The 19288-nt window shown below is 43.8% G+C and overlaps 1 pseudogene; it reads left to right on the top strand.

The window, feature by feature from the left end:
• Nucleotides 1-4648: 4648 nt before the first annotated feature.
• On the top strand, nt 4649-17212 carry LOC139269225 (immunoglobulin lambda-1 light chain-like; annotated as a pseudogene).
• Nucleotides 17213-19288: the final 2076 nt, after the last annotated feature.

Consider the following 19288-nt stretch of genomic DNA (forward strand, 5'->3'; position numbering starts at 1 on the left):
CTCTGAGTTCACTCACCTCCTATCCTCCCTTAATCTCTCCCTCCATGTAAACTCCCCAACCCACATTCACTGTCATCCCCTCGACCTTGCCATCTCTCGTGGCCACGCTACTCCCATCATATCAAACGCAGATAAGTTCATCCCACAGAACATCCACCGAACACTCTCCACCCACATTCCCCTTAAACCACCCCTAACCCTACTTCCTTCTGTGTCTGCCACTGGAAAAAAATCTCTCCTAACTCTCTTATGAAATCTCAACTGTTCAACCATTAAACCTCCATTCACCATAAAATTTCTGCAGCAATCGATCGACTCAACCATACCCTCACCACCACCTTTGATGCCATAGTCCCTATTAAAACAATTACTCTCTCGCAACCTGGCTGTTTCCCCTAGTACAGCCCTTAGCTTTGCTGCCATAAGTCCACGGGACGCAGACTTGAACGGATATGGTGTACAACTGGTTTAGCCAATCACCACCAGATCTGGCTGCACAACATAAAGCATTTTTGGGTCCTGCTCTCGTCTGCCAAAGTTGCTCACTATTCCAGAATCATTTTGGAATCCAATGATAAACCTGGCTTCTATTCACCACTGCTAACCATCTTCTTAATCCCCTCTCCCCTATCTACTCCACCCTCACCTCTGACAACAACTGTGAGGAGCTCATGGACTTCTTTGCCTCTAACATTGAGATCATCCGTTCAGAATCAAGTACTTTTAGTGTGTAGTTACCGTTGTAATGTGGGAAACACGGCAGCCAATTTGTGCACAAGCAATCTCCCACAAACAGCAATGTGAAAATGACCAGATAATCTGTTTTTGTTACGTTGATTGATGGATAAATATTGACCAGGACACTAGGAATTACTCCCCTGCTCTTCTTCGAAATAGTGCCATTGGATCTTTTACGTCCACGTGAGAGAGCAGACTGGCCTCAGTTGAACGTCTCATCCGAAAAACGGCGATCGCAAAGAGCATTGATGAAGGCCCCTTCCAGCCATTATAGGTGTGGGTCACTAGAGTCTTTACAGCACCGCCAAATTATTCGAGGAGTGCAGAACGGCGATATGCTGTGGGATGAAATGCAAAGTTCTTTGATGGCCCGTAACACTCCGGGGAGTACGCAGCCTTTATTTTTCTGCAGCTACATCCTGTGCTCTCTGCCACTCATTAACCTTTGGAACGTAAGTACCGTGACAGCAGGGGGACATCCCTTTAAGTAGCGCCCGGCCAACCACTAGTCAGTTGGTTCATGCACCCGCTCCATAGTCCTGTTGGCGTGAGTTCGTAAGGCGGAAGGCGTCATTGAAGTTGGCAGATCGGGCGCCCACCGAGCCGTGCACACTCACTGACATCACGATCTGCGTGGCGTAAGGTGCCGAGGCACTAACTATTATTGCCTCGGGCCTCGTGAATTTGAAGTGCAGCGCTTTAATCGCCTCACCAAGACGCTGCTGCTTGCGCGCCCAGTTCGTGCTCCGCCAGTTACTAACATGTTGAATTTCTCTCCCCATAATTTTTCCAGTTCTGATGACAGATTATCGGCCTGAAATGTTCACCTGTTTTTTTCCTACACAGATTCTGCCTGACCTGCTGAACATTTTCTGTGTTAATTTAAGAAAGAAACCAATTTTGACCCTTGAAATATAGCAGCGGATCAGTTTTTGCCAGCCAGGTATAATTAACGTTTATTTTGAACTTTCAAGCAAATTTGATTTCTAATACTACAATTGTTCCCATATATAGAAAATGATAAGGGATTAAAAGCTGCCATCGAAATTATTGGGCTACTTCAGTTTGTTAACTATTCTACTGGCGAAATACTGGTTATACGCAAAAAACAGGTAGATCCAATCAGGTCGATGCTATCCTTTAACCCAGGTTGCTTGCTATATGTGCGAAACTACATGCATTTTAACTCAATAATGATATAAACTAACAGTTGAATATTGCCAGAAATGGCGTCTTCAACCAAAGTGTGTCCTCCGACTTTCATTTGTACAATGCCCCTCTCTTGAACTCACTTTTATCCTAAATGTTCAATTTCAGCATGACGCTTCAGTGTCACTCTCCACTTGTTACTAACCTATAAATACCACCTGCTGAAAATGACTAAGTAAGTCAAAACCCGAAATAACGTAATTGTTAAACTTGTGGATTCTGTCTGGGGAGCAAATATCTCCAGTTTACTCACAGCTGCGCTCGCGCTCTCTTATTCAGTTGCGGAATATTGCATTCCTATTTGGGCTCACTCAATGCACACTAATTGGTGGATACTCAAATGCATTCAAGTTTTTGGAGTGCATCATGGGTCAGCTGCCTCTTGTGTAGCTCCCTCTCTCTTACAGATAGCACATTGCACCTGCTTAAAGTTAAATACAGAATTTCTAATAATGTATATCACTACCGTATTGTTGGATTATGTACTGAACTATTAATATACACTCAATAAAACTAGAAATTGAACTGACTGGTAAAGGAAATTGTTTCAACTCGAGTATATTAAGCACATGGGAACAGAAATAGTATATTCAGCGCATCGAGCCTGATCCGCCATTCAATGAAATCTTGGCTGCTCTACATCCTAACCCGCCTTGGTTTGAAGAATCTTAAATCTACTCAATAATACCCTTATTTAATAATTTGCCATAATTTGTAATACAAGGACTACTCTGAGAGCAATAACAATAGCATAATGGCATCATGAAAAAAGTTAACTCCGTTTCTAACAATGCTGTACAGTTAGTTGAATTATAATTCAATATCGCAATAATATATTCAGCGTTGATTTAAAAAATGGTACTTTAGTTTTCAGAACTAACGATTCGATTTGTTACGTGGAAAAAAAAAACGGAAGCAAATGTGAAAACAGTTTTTGGAAATGATCCGAAATTCTGCAATGATCGCAAACAGAAATGGTCGTTACACGTCTGTTCCAGAGGGTGGCGCTGTTACACAGCATAACTGAGAAAGAAGTTACCAATACATACCACAAAAAAGTTTCTGTTGCAGAGGTGCTCATTTAAAATATGTTACGTTGACAGATTGGTCCGTAAGACGAAACGTGTCATTATATTTATGAGCACGAGATAAATGTTCCTTCAAGCAGGAAGATCCTGCAAAATATATGTTGCTGTGAAATATAGGTAGTGGAAAGAATTGGAGCGAGGTTTTCAGAACCTTTCGCTCTTCCATCAACCTTTCCATACATATTCGTTAGTTCATTTACACCTCAGAGATCACAGTACCAATCAGATGAACTTTCAGTACAAAACGCTTGCAACCCTTATAGAACAAAGACAAAAGCACGCAACAGATTTGTTTGAGATTCTAATTAAGTTATTCTCTCAGTACCATTGTAACGCACCATTTTCCATCACACCTTAAACTCCAATAGAGGCGCAATTAGGGTGCTAAATAAATACGCGGCCTAAAATAATTGGGGAATTTTAGGCATAAGTTAGTATAACTCATCTGTATAACGTACCAAATCGCCTTCATCCTTTACGACTATTTGCCGATCCCTGTGGTCCCGCCCCTAAGTGACAAATGTGAGTTGCTTGCAAATCCCTTTCATCGCATGATCTCTTCAAATTGATACAAGATTTGCAGCTTCAGAGGCTGAAGAAGGCACAAATCAGCTCCTCCAGGAACCATTCAAGATATTCTGTTCTATTACCACGGAAAGCCATTTTACACTCGAGTGTAGAAATAACAAATGCCTCTTTTCCTATCTCTGACCTCTGCTTTTTAAAATAATAGAGGAAGACGATGACCAGAGATTGGCGGCGCGGAGAGTGATATACCACAAGCGGATACAACACAGCTATCGCAAGCACCCCGCCCAGAGAGTGCCTAGGCCTCGACTGGCATTCCAGGCGATATCTTGGGTGCTGACTGTGTGGCAACTGCACTGTACAAAGAAAGACATCAGCTGACTTTGTGACTTGCTCTGAGTCACCCTACATCTTCTCCTCCTCAATCTCCTCCTTGTCCGTTAGATCCTCAAACACTGCATTCCGGCGTCTTGGCCGACCACTGGCTGAACATAGAATGTTAGATTGGTTGTCCTTCCCAGTCCTGAAATGCCCCTTGAATGTGACGGGGGGGGGGGGGGGCGGGAGGGGGGTTGGGGGAATAAAAACAGAACATAATGGAAATCTCAGCGGGTCAGACAGCATCTGTGGAGAGAAAAACAGAATTAACGTTTCAGGTCGATAAGCCGTCGTCAAAATGGGCGAATATTTGAAATTAACCAATTCTTAAGGAGCTTGGGGAAATCGGGACTGTTGTCGTTCCCTTGAGCACTGAGAAATAACAAGCACGCACGCACGCACTCAACTCGTTCTGGACTCACTCCCTCACCCACATTGGTGTCCAACGCAGCCACAGTGGTACGGAAGCCCTCAGCTCCACATCCTTCTATTTGTGGGGGTGGGGTGGTCAGAGAACACAGGGTTATGACACCCCACGCTACTCTTTGTCCTCTCCCTGGGTGTGATGCATATTCTTGCCCTACAAAGGCAAGAGAGAAAGGTTAGACTTACGAGCAAGGAAAGTAGAGCATGGAGAGTGTCTTAGCTTCCAGGCTCTGGTAAGGTAATTGAATTCCTTGTAGCTCTGTTCCACTTTTCTGGGCACTATGGTTGTGGCACTCAGTACCTTTGTCACCTCCATGCACGCCAAACTTTCAATTGCATGTAAGGACTGGGATTTCTGGGGTCTAAGGAGTGTTCTCGCCCAGGAGGGACTGCAGGTCTCGGCCAGTAAAAGTGAAAGCCCTTTCTCTGGTAGGTTTCTCCTGTGATTCAGTCATCTGTGAGAATGGGACAGTTCGGGAAAATTAGGAGCAATTTAAGTTAATTAATTTCAAATCTTTATGACAGAGCTATGTGCTAATTATGTTGTACTCTCCAGCCTGGTCTGAAGAAAAATATTCTTGTTCCCCCACTATTGTAGTATTCTAACCTGGCACCGTGAGACTCGTTGCTTTAGTTCCAATTACATTAAAACCAAGCTCGACAATTACACGTATTCATGTTAATCTAATGAGATTGGCATGACATTTGAACGTAATTTGACATCGACAGAATGGGCGAATATTTGGGTCTAACTTCCAGGTTGAATCTACGAAGGATATTGCAGGCAATTTTCATCAATATATACATGTCAGATATGGAAGGATCCTCGTCCCCCTTTTACTGTGTTCACAAGGCTCACTCCGTTCGCTCAGAGTTACCTCAACCGAGTAGCCGCGATTAACAAAATGACCGTAATAAGAGAAGTTGCTGGGTCGATTGGATCGCAATGGGCATCACATCGCAGCCAATCCCTCAAAACACTGGCATTGGCACTTCAGAATGAAATGCTGGATGATGACCAAGAGCCACAAGCTTGGAACCTAACCGTGGTCCTGCCTCTGTGCTAACTCAAAGCAGCCAACCCAACGCATGTATGGAGTGATTCTGGGATCTTGCTGCTCACTGTCTGTCGTGTCTGAGCCATCAATGCAGCCTCCATACATTTGCGTACCTGGCAATTCATCACTGAAGATGACAAACAGGATTGGGTGGAACATGATTCCTTCTTCATGTGCTTCACTACTGGTGTTGCGATTAATACTGACAAGTCAATCGAATATTTATTGTTTGACAAAATTCCCGAACGGCCAACGCTTTTCATGGGTAGCATCACTCCATTGTATTAAGATTGTCCAAAATTACATAGGAACATAGGAACAGGAGTTGTTTGTCGGCCACTCGAGCCTGTTTTGTCATTCAATGAGATAATGGTTCATCTGTGTCTGAGGTCCATATAACCTGCCATTGCCCCATATCCTTTAATAACTTTGGTTAACAAAAATCTATCAATCTCCGAATTAAAATTAATAATTGACCTACTATCAATTGTCGTTTGCGGAAGAAAACACCAAACGTCTGCCACTCTTTCCATGTGAAGTGTTTCCTAACTTCACTCCTAAAGGGCATGGCTTTAATTTTTAGACTATGCCCCCAAGTCCTAGACCCACCAAGCAGTGGAAATAGTTTTTCTCTATCTACCCTATCAGTGCCTCTTAATAGCTTGAAAACTTCGATCAAATCACCCATTAACCTTCTAAATGCCAAGGAATACAACCTTAGTTTGTTTAATCTCTCCTCTTAAATTAACCATTGCGGTTCAGGTATAATTCTGGTAAATCGAGGCCAATATATCCTTCTTTTCGTGTGTGGCTTAGAAGTGCTCACAGTAACCAGGGTTTATATAGCTGTAGCATAACTTCTACCCCATTGTATTCTATTCCTCTAAATATAAAGGCCAGAATTCCATTAGCCTTTTGATTATGAAATCTTAATGATCTATGTACATGGACTCCAAAGTCTCTTTGTAACTCCACTGTTTCTAGATTTACACCATTTGGAAAGTACCCTGTTCAATCCTGTTTGGGTCCAAGGTGGATAACATCACATTTGCCTACATTGAAATCCATTTGCCATAGATTTTCCTAGTCACTTAATCTATTAATATATAACTGTAATATTATACTTCCATCTAAACTGCCTATCTTTGTGGGCAGATACATGCAAACTTGAACATGTGGCTTTCTATGTTATTACCTAAGTGGTTAATAAATACTGTGAATATTTGAAGCCCCAACACAGATCCTTGCGGAATAGCAATCGCCCCATCCTGCTAATTAGAGTACCTGCCCATTATCCATACTCTCTGTCTCCTGCCGCTCAGCCAATTTCCTAACCAGGCCAATAAATTGCATTTAATTCCACGAGCTTCCCCTTTAGCTAATAGTCTCATGTGATGGACTTTATGATATGCTTTCTGGAAATCCATATAAATATCAAGAGATGTTGCCCTGTCCACTACTTTAGTCACCTCTTCAAAAAATGGAATAATGTTCCTTCTGCGTGACCTACCCTTTACAAATCAATCCTGACTCTCTCTAGTCTGCTGAAAATGTTCAAGGTGTTAAGACACTCGGTCCTTAATTATAGACGGTAATAATTTCGAGATAACATAAGTTAGGCTAATTGGTCTTTAATCTGTCGTTTCCCATTCTCATATGTCTTAAATACATGTATTTCCTTTTATCTGAAGCCATTGTTCACACTGTCAAAGGTAATTGCACTGATACCAGATTGAAGGGCAGCTGGATGGATACATGAAAGCCCGATATCCTCAACAGTGTGATCGCCCACCATGACAACCCACGCAATCCATGCAACTCATACGAGTTGTTGTGAGCAACTTGAGAAAGAACTCCAGAAAGGAGAGCCACGGGATCCCGTTGATACTTTAGCAACATTCAGAGGCCCTAACGCAAATGTGGCCTGTACCGCAGCTAGTTACTAATTAAAGTTAAAAAATGGTTTCATGAAATCAAAATATAACATTAACCGTCCCATCAAGAGCGAAGGGATGAGAAAAAAATCAGACCGGAGAGGACAGAGAGATGTGTGTCTGGGAGGAGTGCGAGGGAAGCAGAGACGAGAGACACATACACGATAGTGAGAAGGGATGAAGAAAAGGAGAGGGCTCTGGGAACAAACCAACGGATATATTAGGGAAAGAGCGCGCAATGTAGCAGAATGAAAAGGAAGACTTGCACTTACATACCACCTATTCAGATATTGTGAGCATACTGGAGAAAGAACTTCAGAAAGAACAGCCACTGAATCCCGTTGAAACTTTTGCAACATTCAGAGACCCCAACGCAAAGGTGGCCGACACCACAGCTAATTACTAATTAAAGTTAAAAGAAAAGAATGATTTCATGAAATCAAAATGTAAGTATAGTACCCTCCAACTCTAACATATGCCGTGCCCATCATGGGTGAAGTGAAACAAAAAACATGACACCGAAGAGGACCGAGAGATGTGCGTGTGGGAGGAGTGCGAGTGAAGCAGAGACGAGATAGACACATACAGGGTAGTGAGATGGGATGAAGAAATGGAAAGGCTGTGGGGACCAAACAACGGAGGTATCGGGGAAAGAGAGCGCGCAGTGGTGGAGAAAGAAAATAAAGACTTGCATTTGCAAAGCACCTGTTCAGGTTGTCCGGACATTTGTGTAAGTTTAGTCGCTGCTTTATGACACCTGGGCACAGCAGAATCCCGTGAATAGCAATGAGATGAATATCCAGCTAATTCGTTTTATGATGTTTTTGAAGGAATAACATCTGAAAAGCTTTCTGATCTCTGTTAAAAAATGCTATAAGATTTTGAAGTTTAGGTGAACAGGCAGGCTGACCTTATTTAATCTCTGATAATTCAGCAGTCCCTCACTACTACACTGAAACATTAGTCTAGATTAAGTGATCAAGTCCTGGAATAGGGCTTGAAACCCACAAAGTTCTAAGGTAGCAGCAGAGCGATCAAGGAGCAGAGAGGAATATAGATAGAAACATATAGCTAGAGGCTGGGAGGCAGAGAAGTAAGAGGGACAAATGGAAGAGTCACAAAAATCGGAGCAGCAGAGGACTCGCCGTGTGTCAGGCTACTGGGGATCGATTAACAGCCATGGAAAGTGATAATGTGATCCTTTGGTGCAAACAGAATCAATAGTAACTTTGGAGGGAATTCGATTGAAAGGGAAAACATTGCAGTGTGTGGGTAAAGAGGCTGGGGGACGAGTAAATGGAAAACTCCTTCAAAGAGCCTGCACAGGCACGAGGGGCTGAATGGCCTCTTTCTGTGCTCCCTGTTTTTATGACTCCATTCCCATTTACCAGCTAAATTAATTCTAAGTATTTATAGAGTGTGCCATGCGAGAGTACTAATTCTTGCACCAAAATAAATATTTCCTGCCTTGTATTTTCTGACAGTCGAACAGAATTTGAGATAATCTTTGCATCTCAGAGGCGCTAATTGGCTGATATGAAAAGACTAATTTGCATTCTTACACATAACTCGGTACCGCCTTCTTGGTGAGAAGTTTGGTAAAAAAAACAGCTCGAGATTCAGATAGTTAACCGATCTTGTCAAATATCTGTCAGGATTGGGAGCCTCATTGAACGCTTCACAATGTCTGATTAGGTCCATGTTGTCAATGTGCTCATACTGTGCCTGACATGTGAGTATTTTCAAACGTTTAATTACTGTAAAGGCGCATTTGTTAAGAATATTTGGGTGATGTTTCCAGTGAGTTAATGCTCACTACGTTTCAATATTTAATCAGAGTACACCTGAAATGCTATTTTTAAGACCGTTTCTTTCAGATTCAAACGCGCAGGTTACATTAAATCAACCGCTTTCGACATCAACTTCTCTCGGAGGAACCGTCCAAATAAGTAGCACCTTGTCTAGCGCCAACTTAGGAAGCAGCAACATATATTGGAACCAGCAGAAATTTGGAAATGCTCCTCGTTTTATCACTCTGCTGGAAATAGCACGAACAGAGCCTCGGGTGTTCCAGATCGGTTTTCTGGCTGGACAACAGGCAACACGGCAACTTTAAGTATCAGTAAAGTTGAAGCGGAGGAGCCGCGGATTATTACTGTGTTAAGTGGCACAGCGACCGGTACATCTTCGGTAAAGGGACCAAGCTGAATGTTAGCAGTGAGTAAAAACATTTCTGCTACATAATTCAATGTGTTGCAGGCTAAGAGCAAAATACTGCAAATGTGGCATTTTATTTTGAAGCAATTTCAATTTGCTTTCAACAACTAAACCGTGCTATCAATTTATATGGTACAATGCTAGCCCGCTACCCAGGGTAGAACTGAGTCTTCCAATTTCAGAAGGTGTTCAGATTAATGAGTTCGGGGCGAGTTTTGTTTTGCGCGGAGCTACTTTATCTCAGCTACAATACAGAGTGTATCATAGCCTAGTTTGCTGATGATACAAAGATGGGAGGAAAATCAATGTGTGAGGAGGACACAAAAAAATCTGCAAAAGGACATAGACAGGCTAAGTGAGTGGGGAAAAGATTGGCAGATGGAGTATAATGTTGGAAAGTGTGAGGTCATTCACTTTGGCAGAAAAAAAATCAAAGAACAAGTTATTACCTAAATAAAGAAAAATTGCAAAGTGCCGCAGTAACACGGGACCTGGGGGCACTTGCGCATGGAACACAAAAGGATAGTATGCAGGTATAGCAAGTGATCAGGAAGGCCAATGGAATATTGCCCTTTATTGCAAAGGGGATTGAATATAAAAGCAGGGCAGTCTTGCTACAGTTATACAGGGTATTGGTGAGGCCTCACGTGGAATACTGCATGCAGTTTTTGTTTCCATATTTACAAATGGATAGACTTGCTTTGGAGGCAGTTCAGAGAAGGTTCACTAGGTTGATTCCGGAGATGAGGGGGATATTTATGAGGAAAGGTTGAGGAGGTTGTGCCTCTACTCATTGGAATTCAGAAGAATGAGAGGTGATCTTATCAAAACCTGTAGCATTGTTGTTGCTTATCTAAGGGTTAAGTCATGGCAGGACAGCTCGGTCACGTGTTATGCTCCTCCTGTACCATGTGGGAACTCAGGGACGACACCAGTGTTCCTGACGACTACATGTGCGGGAAGTGTATCCGCCTCCAGCTCCTGACGGACTGCGTTGCGGAGTTGGAGCTGAGGGTGGATTCACTCTGGAGCATCCACGATGCAGAGAATGACGTGAGTAGCACGTGTAGCGAGTTGGTCGTACCGCAGGGAAAGGGTCCACAGCCAGATAGGGAATGGCAGACCAGCAGGAAGAGCAGTGCAAGGAAGGTAGTGCAGGGGTCCCCTGTGGTCATCCCCCTGCAAAACAGATACACTGCATTGGGTACTGTTGGGGGGGATGACTCATCAGGGGAGGGCAGCAGCAGCCAAGTTCATGGCACCGTGGCTGGCTCTGTTGTACAGGAGGGCAAGAAAAAGAGTGGGAGAGCGATAGTGATAGGGGATTCAATTCAGGCGTTTCTGCGGCCGCAACCGAGACTCCAGGATGGTATGTTGCCTCCTTGGTGCAAGGGTCAAGGATGTCTTGGAGCGGGTGCAGGGCATTCTAAAAAGGGAGGGAGAACAGCCAGTTGTCGTGGTGCACATTGGTACCAACGACATAGGTAAAAAAAGGGATGAGGTCCTACGAAACGAATTTAAGGAGCTAGGAGCTAAATTAAAAAGTAGGACCTCAAAAGTAGTAATCTCGGGATTGCTACCAGTGCCATGTTCGAGTCAGAGTAGGAATCGTAGGATAGCGCAGATGAATACGTGGCTTGAGCAGTGGTGCAGCAGGGAGGGATTCAAATTCCTGGGGCATTGGAACCGGTTCTGGGGGAGTTGGGACCAGTACAAACAGGACGGTCTGCACCTGGGCAGGACTGGAACCAATGTCCTAGGGGGAGTGTTTGCTACTGCTGTTGGGGAGGAGTTAAACTGATATGGCAGGGGGATGGGAACCAATGCAAGGAGACAGAGGGAAACAAAAAGGAGACAAAAGCAAAAGACAGAAAGGAGATGAGGAAAAGTGGAGGGCAGAGAAACCCAAGGCAAAGAACAAAAAGGGCCACTGTACAGCAAAATTCTAAAAGGACAAAGGGTGTTAAGAAAACAATCCTGAAGTCTTTGTGTCTTAATGCAAGGAGTATCCGTAATAAGGTGGATGAATTAGCTATGCAAATAGATGTTAACAAATATGATGTGATTGGGATTACAGAGACGTGGCTCCAGGATGATCAGGGCTGGGAACTCAACATCCAGGGATATTCAACATTCAGGAAGGATAGAATAAAAGGAAAAGGAGGTGGGGTAGCATTGCTGGTTAAGGAGGAGATTAATGTAATAGTTAGGAAGGACATTAGCTTGGATGATGTGGAATCTATATGGGTAGAGCTGCAGAACACCAAAGGGCAAAAAACGTTAGTGGAAGTTGTGTACAGACCTCCAAACAGTAGTAATGATGTTGGGGAGGGCATCAAACATGAAATTAGGGGTGCATGCAATAAAGGTGCAGCAGTTATAATGGGTGACTTTAATATGCACATAGATTGGGCTAACCAAACTGGAAGCAATACGGTGGAGGAGAATTTCCTGGAGTGCATAAGGGATGGTTTTCTAGACCAATATGTCGAGGAACCAACGAGGGGGGAGGCCATCTTAGACTGGGTGTTGTGTAATGAGAGGGGATTAATTAGCAATCTCTTTGTGCGAGGCCCCTTGGGGAAGAGTGACCATAATATGGTGGAACCTGCATTAGGATGGAGAATAAAACACTTAATTCAGAGACCATGGTCCAGAACTTAAAGAAGGCTAACTTTGAAGGTATGAGGCGTGAATTGGCTAGGATAGATTGGCGAATGATACTTAAGGGGTTGACTGTGGATGGGCAATGGCAGACATTTAGAGACCACATGGATGAAGTACAACAATTGTACATTCCTGTCTGGCGTAAAAAATAAAAAAGGGAAGTGGCGCAACCATGGCTATCAAGGGAAATCAGGGATAGTATTAAAGCCAAGGAAGTGACATACAAATTGGCCAAAAATAGCGGTGAACCCGGGGACTGGGAGAAATTTAGAACTCAGCAGAGGAGGACAAAGGGTTTGATTAGGCAGGGAAAATGGAGTACGAGAAGAAGCTTGCAGGGAACATTAAGACGGATTGCAAACATGTCTATAGATATATAAAGAGAAAAAGGTTAGTAAAGACAAACGTAGGTCCCCTGCAGTCAGAATTAGGGGAAGCCATAACGGGGAACAAAGAAATGGCGGACCAATTGAACAAGTACTTTTGTTCAGTATTCACTAAGGAGGACACTAACAACCTTCCGGATATAAAAGGGGTCAGAGGGTCTAGTAAGGAGGAGGAACTGAGGGAAATCCTTATTAGTCGGGAAATTGTGTTGAGGAAATTGATGGGATTGAAGGCCGATAAATCCCCAGGGCCTGATGGACTGCATCCCAGAGTACTTAAGGAGGTGGCCTTGGAAATAGCGGATGCATTGACAGTCATTTTCCAACATTCCATTGACTCTGGATCAGTTCCTATCGAGTGGAGGGTAGCCAATGTAACCCCACTTTTTAAAAAAGAAGGGAGAGAGAAAACAGGGAATTATAGACCAGTCAGCCTGACATCGGTAGTGGGTAAAATGATGGAATCAATTATTAAGGATGTCATAGCAGCGCATTTGGAAAGAGGTGACATGATAGGTCCAAGTCAGCATGGATTTGTGAAAGGGAAATCATGCTTTACAAATCTTCTGGAATTTTTTGAGGATGTTTCCAGTAGAGTGGACAAGGGAGAACCAGTTGATGTGGTATATTTGGACTTTCAGAAGGCTTTCGACAAGGTCCCACACAAGAGATTAATGTGCAAAATTAAAGCACATGGGATTGGGGGTAGTGTGCTGACATGGATTGAGAACTGGTTGTCAGACAGGAAGCAAAGACTAGGAGTAAATGGGGATTTTTCAGAATGGCAGGCAGTGACTAGTGGGGTACCACAAGGTTCTGTGCTGGGGCCCCAGCTGTTTACACTGTACATTAATGATTTAGACGAGGGGATTAAATGTAGTATCTCCAAATTTGCGGATGACACTAAGTTGGGTGGCAGTGTGAGCTGTGAGGAGGATGCTATGAGGCTGCAGAGCGACTTGGATAGGTTAGGTGAGTGGACAAATGAATGGCAGATGAAGTATAATGTGGATAAATGTGAGGTTATCCACTTTGGTGGTAAAAACAGAGAGACAGACTATTATCTGAATGGTGACAGATTAGGAAAAGGGGAGGTGCAATGAGACCTGGATGTCATGGTACATCAGTCATTGAAGGTTGGCATGCAGGTACAGCAGGCGGTTAAGAAAGCAAATGTCATGTTGGCCTTCATCGCGAGGGGATTTGAGTACAGGGGCAGGGAGGTGTTGCTACAGTTGTACAGGGCCTTGGTGAGGCCACACCTGGAGTATTGTGTACAGTTTTGGTCTCCTAACCTGAGGAAGGACATTCTTGCTATTGAGGGAGTGCAGCGAAGGTTCACCAGACTGATTCCCGGGATGGCGGGACTGACCTATCAAGAAAGACTGGATCAACTGGGCTTGTATTCACTGGAGTTCAGAAAAATGAGAGTGGACCTCATAGAAACGTTTAAAATTCTGATGGGTTTAGACAGGTTAGATGCAGGAAGAATGTTCCCAATGTTGTGGAAGTCCAGAACCAGGGGACACAGTCGAAGGATAAGGGGTAAACCATTTAGGACCGAGATGAGGAGAAACGTCTTCCCCCAGAGAGTGGTGAACCTGTGGAATTCTCTCGCACAGAAAGTTGTTGAGGCCAATTCATTAAATATATTCAAAAAGGAGTTCGATGAAGTCCTTACTACCAGGGGTTCAAGGGGTATGGCGAGAAAGCAGGAATGGGGTACTGAAGTTGCATGTTCAGCCATGAACTCATTGAATGGCGGTGCAGGCTAGAAGGGCCGAATGGCCTACTTCTGCACCTATTTTTCTATGTGTCTATGTTTCTATGAAACGTGTAAGATTATGAGGGGGCTTGACAAGGTGGATGCAGAGAGGATGTATCCACTGATAGGGGAGACTAGAGCTAGGGACATAATCTTAAAATGAGGGGCTGCCCATATAAAACTGAGATGAGGAGGAATTTCTTCTCTCAGAGGGTTGTAAATCTGTGGAATTCGATGCCTCAAAAAGCTGTGGATGCCGGGACATTGAATAAATTTAAGACAGAGGTAGACAGTTTCTTAACAAGGGAGTAAGGGGTTTTGGGGAGCTGGCAGGAAAGTGGAACTTAATCTATGGTTGGAGCAGCTATTATCGTATAAAATGGCGGAGCAGGCTCGAGGGGCTGCATTGCCTACTCCTGCTCCTATTTTTTATGTTCTTATGTTCTTATGTACAATGGCAAGTCGCTTCAGAATCTTTGTGTCATAATGCGGGGAAGCCAGTAAGGACCTCTAATCCTATCGCAATCGAGTGACCTCGCTGGAAAACACACAGTGTGGATTTCCGTTCGTTACTGGAGCGAGCTTAGTAGTTGTGTATTCCGTCCCCAAGAAATACCTTGCCGAAACGCACCGCGTATTGGCACAAATGAATGATAACCACTTGCCGCAGATACCTGAGAGGATGGGCGTCGAGGGATATTGCACCGCATCAATTCGCTCTTCAGGACGCCCAATAGATGGTCAAAATTAGTGGTAAATCTAGCCTCCAATGCGCTACGTTCTCAGCTCCCTATTAGTGTTTTGCCTTGAACTATTGTTGCACTGAATATAACGGCTCTAAAGTACAACTAATGTTCAGTCGGTATGCTGATTTAAACTGAACGCAAGTAATGAATGGCACTGCAACGGACAAAGCGAAGCACTCATTTATTGCGCATTGACAATTGCGGTGCGCCCTCAGACATAAGGCAGAAAAACTGAACTGCGTTCAGCAATCTCTGCTGAAGTGTATGCGGGTTTATACTTAGAATGGCGTATCATTTATTCCCTCATCTGTTCTGCAATATCCGATGGGAAAACTTAACGTGATCAGCTGTTAAATTATTTTTATTTTGCTTGAACTATTCACAGTGTTAGATTAATGTCTTGTGCCTGGCACATGCGTGCTAAAGACCAAAGGCTCCTTTGCTGTTTTTTTATTCTGTCAGGGGATGTGGGCATTGCTGGCAAGGCCAACATTTATTGCCCATCCTTAATGGCACTTCGGAAAGTGGTGATGAGCCGCCTTCTTGAAACGATGCAGTCGAAAAGGTGAAGGTGCTTCCGTAGCGGTTTTGTGGGCAGTTAAGATTCAGCCACATTGCTGCGGGTCTAGAGTCACGTCTTGGCTACACCAGGTAAGGGCGGCAGATTTCCTACTCTAAAGGGCATTAGTGAACCAGATAGCGCAGATAGGTTCACTAATCTGCTAGCAATCTGCTAGTTTCATTGTACCCGTTACCAATATTAACGTTTCATTCCAGATTTATTTAATCAACTGAATTGAAATTCCCCAGCCGCGTAGGTGCGATTTGAACTCATGTCGCTGGATCATTAGCCACAGGATAACTGGTCCAGTTACATAACCATTATGCTATCGTACCCGGTGAGGTTTTTCAATGGCTGTTGAAATCTGAGCTGAGTTATTTCTATGCAGGATCCAGTAATCAGAGAAGGCAGATTGCGACTCAAAGAAGCGATTGCGCTATTTAATAGTGTTGAGCATATATATGCCAAATCAGGTACAGAATGCAAATAAAGCGAGGGCAAGAACGATTGGAGAGAGAGAAGGTAAAAGGGACAGAAACAAAATGTTAAAAAATTACTTGTAAATCTCCAAGTATAATTAAAATCGGAAGAAATGAGACGCCATCACTAGTAAACGTTAATTGTCAGTGCCAGAGAGATTGTTTGACAGTAATTAAGACTTACAGTGCTGTTAAGGGAATCCTTATATCGGAATGGACAAGCCCTAACTTTTCCATAGCAGTTTACTTTCTATCTATGAGTTCAGTACAACAATTTCACGCAGTACAATGTATCATGAATGGGGAGGGAGAGAGCGGGATGCGGTTTTTGGGAAGTTTTTGAAGGAGCGTCGCATCTTGAACAACAACTTGCTTTCCGCAAATTCCGCATGTGCGCTCACAAGAAGTTGCTGTCCGATGTTCGCGGACATAACGATGACTCTGATTAGCCTCACAATTATATCTACAGCAAAATCTGGGCCATAATGTATTCACTTTTTATGCTGGAACCAAACTCGCACATTATCTTTTAGCGCCAACCCTTGTTTAGGCATAAATGTAATCTTAAATATTCTATAGAAGCAGTGTGAGCGCGCATTGTGTAGGCATTGACTTAGCACGATAGTGTGAGACGGCTGATTGTGAGTCGGCAGGGAGTTTACATGGATTTTACTTGGACTGACGCAAAATGTCTTTATGTAAAAACAGATCCGCGGGCACTCTCGGTGACCGTCCTTCCGCCTTCATCGGATCAAATCGCAGCGAAGAACAGGGCGATCCTGGTATGGTTGGTGAACGGCTTTAACCTGGGCGCTGCGGAGAATGAGTGTACTGTAGATGGCAGTGTGAGAGGGAATGGTGTTGAGACCAGTAGGATGCAGCAGGAGACCGACAACACATCCAGTGTGAGCAGTTATCTGACTCTGCCAGCCTCAGAGTGTAACTCGCACGTGCTTTACTCCTGTGTGGTTAAACACGAGACTCAGGCAAACCCGCTTCAAACAAGCATCGCCAGATCCAGCTGTGTCTGATTCGGAAACTGTACTTGACCGAGCTGAGAATGTGTCATGTGACAAAATGGGTAGAAATTTATTGTATTTCGAACGTTAAAAAAAACGGTTGGAACTTTTTCTTTCAAGACTTGTTAATTTTAAATGCTTTTCGATCGAAAGGTTGCCATGTTAACTGAAACCTCAATGTTAATTAATCTAGGTTATTGGACAGAATAACGTTAATTAAAAGATAAGAACACGAGTATTACATTCAAAATAATTTGCTTACTCATAACCTGTTCTGAAATCGCTTTAATAAAATTATTGAATCAATCTCAAATGCAATACGGTTTTTACTGTCTTTTATTTCTGCTGCAAAATAATTCAATTCTATGATGCAAGGTTTTCGGTGTTATTAAAGCTCGTGTAAGAAAGAGTGCGTGACGTTATCTGAAAACAAAGTAGCGTGTGACTGATGTGCCGATACTGCGCTGTACATTGCATGTGCGAGCACACATGTGAATTCGTGACTGGCTGTGGCAGGTTCAATGTGTTCAGCTTTATTTCTCAATGCATAGCGGGTGAAATTGGTCTTAGGTGAAAGAACAAGGTGGGCGATGGCAAATTAGTTGCTCGTTTTACACTGTATCCCGATTTGCTTCTCCATTGAATTCTAGAAGAACAATTTCACCGAAAAGTTTAACTTAATGGGGTAGATTTCCAACTTGTTGCCCGCAGTAAAATGGTGAATCAGCCGCAGGTTTTGGAGTCTCCTGATTTTCATTTCGACTGGTATGAATGTGATATATAGCGCTTATCACGTAACATAGGCGTCACAGGGAAGGTAAGCAAAGAAATATTGAGGTAGAAAGTAGTCCGGGGCTGTGTTTGGGCCGCCTAAGGCCTCATCGACATCTTCGAAGAGCAATGCCATGCCTATCGCACATCCACAGACAGGTCATCCCACGAGAGAAATCAACTCCATAGGTTCCCAGAGCGGCTGCGATTAGGCAACAAGGATGGGAGCCACAAACCGACATGACTGCAGAGTCAGGGGAAGGAATACTGCTCATCCTGGCTCCAAACAAAATATATTTATCTTTAAACTTACCTTCAGTTGGCCGACGCAGTGACTGCTGACGCATCCTGAGCGGAGCACGCCTGACACTTGCCTTGCTCATCAAGCAAAAAGTTTTTACTGCTGTCCGTCAATACGACATCTATTAATATATTTAAGCTCCTTTTAAAAATGGTGCTAAAACATCAGCAGTGCGACCTACGCCTGAGCAGATAGGGCGTAGTCTGTCACTGCTAAATTCGTCTGTTTTTCATCCATTTTACGGGCGACAAATGGGAGCAACGAATACCAATTTCTACCCCACTAGGAGGGATGACCACAAGCTTGGTCAGAGATGGGGTCTAAGGAAGGTCTTAAAAAGGAGAGGCACGTAGAGAGATTTAGGGAGTGAATTCTAGACCACAGAGCCAAGATTGCTGTAGCCGCGGCTCCCATTTGTGGTGCAAATTGAATGGGGAATGGGGGAAGAGGCTCTGCTGGAGACAGGCAGTGTGCTCGAACGGTGCCGGGCACGAGGAGGTTACAGAAATCTGGGGACCTTTGTTCATGCAACAAAAAAGTTAGTATGCAGGAAGTGCAAGTAATTAGTAAGGCAAATTGAATGTTAACCTTTATTACAAGGGGTATAGAGTAAACAAGTAGGGAAGTCCTGCTACAATTACAGGGCGTTGGTGAGACCACACTTGGAGTACTGCGAACAGTTTTGGTCTCCTTATGTAAAGAGGAATGAACTTGCATTGGAAGCAATTCAAAGAAGAATCCTGAGATGAAGGTGTTGTGAAATGAAGAAAGGTTGAGCAGGTTGGGCGTATACTCATAGGAGTTTAGAAGAATGAGAAGTGACGTTATTGAAGAGTATATCTCTCTGCCCACGCCTCTCTCTATCTCTTCCCCTCCCCCTGCCCAGCCTCTCTCGCTATCGGGCCCAAGGACTGAAGCTATCGGATCCCCGGCAGCCGCTCTCGGGCCCAGGACCACCGGCAGCTCACGAGCCCACGCCCGAGGGAGCGATTCGGGACAGAGCGAGGGAGCAAGTC

This window comes from Pristiophorus japonicus, chromosome 8, assembly GCF_044704955.1.
Source record: "Pristiophorus japonicus isolate sPriJap1 chromosome 8, sPriJap1.hap1, whole genome shotgun sequence".
Taxonomy (NCBI): Eukaryota; Metazoa; Chordata; class Chondrichthyes; family Pristiophoridae; genus Pristiophorus; species Pristiophorus japonicus.